This window comes from Apium graveolens, chromosome 11 (assembly GCF_009905375.1).
Source record: "Apium graveolens cultivar Ventura chromosome 11, ASM990537v1, whole genome shotgun sequence".
Lineage (NCBI taxonomy): Eukaryota > Viridiplantae > Streptophyta > Magnoliopsida > Apiales > Apiaceae > Apium > Apium graveolens.
The window spans coordinates 118,344,243-118,347,790 of NC_133657.1; the positions used below are offsets into that span (position 1 = coordinate 118,344,243).

General features: G+C 43.8%; 1 non-coding gene across 1 annotated transcript; it reads right to left on the reverse strand.

Moving 5' to 3' along the window:
• Positions 1-202: 202 nt before the first annotated feature.
• Positions 203-309, reverse strand: LOC141698876 (small nucleolar RNA R71). Its single transcript, XR_012565374.1, has one exon. It is a non-coding gene; the product is annotated as a small nucleolar RNA R71 (small nucleolar RNA).
• Between the last annotated feature and the right edge of the window lie 3,239 nt (positions 310-3,548).

A 3,548-nucleotide genomic window follows, 5' to 3' on the forward strand; every position in this document is an offset into this window, starting at 1 on the left:
CATAAGGAATTTTGTCGAGATCTGCAGCACTTTTAAGTATAATGGCGTGACTGATGAGGCTATCAAGTTGAGGCTTTTCCCATTCTCACTGAGGGATAAGGCTAAAGACTGGTTACATTCTGAACCAGCTGGGTCCATCACTACGTGGCAAGATCTTGCGCAAAAGTTTCTGGTGAAGTTTTATCCAATGGCAAAGACTGCTGCTATGAGGAGTGCTCTTACTCAGTTTGCGCAGCAACCTACAGAATCTATGTGCGAGGCTTGGGAACGCTACAAGGAAATGTTGAGAAAATGTCCACATCATGGAATGCCGGATTGGATGGTAATCACTGGTTTTTATAATGGTTTGGGGGCCCAATCTCGGCCCATGCTCGATGCAGCAGCTGGAGGCGCCTTATGGGCTAAAAGCTATACTGAGGCGTACAATCTTATCGAGATGATGGCTGCAAATGAGCATCAGAACCCAACTCAGAGGATGACATCAGGCAAGGTAGCAGGTATTCTGGAAGTTGATGCAGCCACCGCTATTGCAGCCCAGCTCCAAGCGCTATCAATGAAGGTTGATTCTTTGGCTACGTATGGAGTTAATCAAATAGCTATGGTTTGTGAGCTTTGTGCAGGTTCTCATGCTACGGATCAGTGTTCTCTTGTCAACGAATCTGTTCAGTATGTGAATAATTATCAGCGACAATAGCAGCCTGTGCCAGCGACCTATCATCCTAACAACAGAAATCATCCAAATTTCAGCTGGGGGAATAATCAGAATGCTATTCAGCCACCATATCAGCAAGGAGTAAGTAAACAGTTTAACCCACCTGGATTCCAGCAACCACATCAATATGCTACAAGGCAATCATATCCTCAACAGGGAAGTGTAGCTGCACCTACTAGTGCTGATTTTGAGGAACTTAAGCTGTTGTGCAAGAGTCAGGCGGTTTCTATCAAGACCTTGGAAAATCAAATCGGTCAATTAGCCAATGCAGTGCTCAATCGTCAACCTGGCACTCTTCCCAGTGACACGGAAGTACCAGGCAGGAAGGAAGCTAAAGAGCAAGTCAAGGCTATTACCTTAAGGTCTGGAAAAGTAGCTGATGCTGAAAAGGCAAAAGAAGTCGAAGCTGAAGTTAGAGATGAAGAATTTAAGCAAAAGGAGAAAGCGGCGGAACCAAGGAAGACTACTGTTGAACACACTCTGCCTGAGGCTAATACAGGGGAGAAACAGCTCTATCCTCCACCACCTTTTCCTAAGAGATTGCAGCAACAAAAGCTGGATAGACAGTTCGAGAAGTTTTTGGAGGTGTTCAAGAAACTTCACATCAATATACCTTTCGCTGAGGCTCTGGAACAAATGCCTAGTTATGCGAAGTTTATGAAGACTATTCTTTCAAGGAAGGTAAAACTGGATGACCTTGAAACCGTTGCTCTCACGGAAGAATGCAGCGCTGTTCTGCAGCAAAAGTTACCACCAAAACTGAAAGATCCAGGAAGCTTCACCATTCCTTGCACCATTGGCAATCTAACTTTTGACAAGTGCCTTTGTGATTTGGGAGCAAGCATTAATCTGATGCCCTTGTCGATCTTTAAAAAGCTGGATCTGCCTGATCCAAAACCCACATACATGTCGCTACAATTGGCTGACCGTTCCATTACTTACCCAAGGGGCATAGTTGAGGATGTGCTTGTCAAGGTGGATAAGCTCTTCTTTCCTGCAGATTTTGTTAATCTGGATTTTGAGGAAGATAAGAAGATTCCCATAATCTTGGGGAGGCCTTTCTTGGCTACTGGCCGTACCTTGATAGATGTGCAAAAAGGGGAACTTACTATGCGGGTCCAAGATCAGGATGTGACCTTCAACGTATTCAAGGCAATGAAATTCCCGACAGAAGATGAGGAGTGCTTAAAAGTGGATGTGATTGATTCTGCGGTTACTTCGGAACTCGATCACATCCTAATGTCTGATGCATTGGAAAAGGCCTTAGTGGGGGAATTTGACAGTGATGATGAAGATAGCAACGAGCAATTACAATATCTGAACGCTTCTCCATGGAAGCGAAAGCTCGACATACCATTTGAATCTCTTGGTACCTCTGACCTCAAGAACGCTGAAGGGAAGCTCAAACCATCAATAGAGGAAGCACCTACCTTAGAGCTCAAACCATTACATGAACACTTGAGGTATGCTTTTTTAGGTGATTCATCTACGTTACCTGTTATTATTTCAGCTGACCTTTCAGGTAGTGAGGAACACAAGCTCTTAAGGATTTTGAGAGAATTCAAATCGGCTATAGGATGGACCATAGCAGACATCAAGGGGATAAGTCCTTCATATTGTATGCATAAAATTCTGCTAGAGGAAGGAAGTAAGCCAACTGTGGAACAGCAGCGAAGACTGAACCCGATCATGAAGGAGGTGGTGAAGAAAGAAATTCTGAAATGGCTAGATGCAGGCATCATTTATCCTATTTCTGACAGCTCGTGGATGAGCCCCGTACAATGTGTACCTAAGAAAGGAGGTATCACTGTGGTCGCAAATGAAAAGAATGAGCTCATCCCTACTCGAACAGTTACAGGATGGAGAGTATGCTTGGATTATAGAAAATTGAACAAAGCCACAAGGAAGGATCACTTCCCTCTCCCATTCATTGATCAAATGCTTGACAGATTGGCGGGACATGAGTATTTTTGTCTTCTGGATGGTTATTCCGGGTATAATCAGATTTGTATTGCACCAGAGAATCAGGAAAAGACTACCTTCACTTGTCCATTTGGCACATTTGCTTTTCGTAGAGTTTCGTTTGGGTTATGTGGCGCCCCGGCCACCTTTCAGAGATGTATGATGGCTATATTCTCTGACATGATTGGAAATAACGTCGAAGTGTTCATGGATGACTTCTCCGTCTTTGGACACTCATATGATGAATGTTTAAATAATCTGCGCGCCGTACTCAAAAGATGCGTGGAAACTAATTTGGTGCTTAATTGGGAGAAATGTCATTTTATGGTGCGTGAAGGCATTATCCTTGGGCATAAGGTCTCTAGCAAAGGTCTGGAGGTGGACAAGGCCAAGGTGGGAGTCATTGAAAATCTTCCCCAACCTAATTCGGTGAAAGAAATCCGTAGTTTTCTCGGTCATGCGGGTTTTTATCGGCGATTCATCAAGGACTTTTCAAAGATATCTAAGCCGTTGTGCAATTTACTTGAGAAAGATGTGCCTTTCAAATTTGATGATGAATGTTTGGCAGCATTCGAGACTCTCAAGGAGAGTTTGATCACGGCACCAGTTATTACAGCACCAGATTGGACAGAACCGTTTGAGATGATGTGTGATGCGAGTGATTATGCGGTAGGTGCAGTTCTGGGATAGCGCAAGAAAAATCTCTTCCATGTGGTCTACTATGCGAGTAAGACTTTAAATGGGGCCCAATTGAACTACACCACTACTGAGAAGGAGCTTTTGGCTATAGTCTTTGGCTTTGAGAAATTTCGATCTTATCTGCTTGGTACGAAAGTGACAGTATTCACTGATCATGCAGCTATTCGCTATCTGG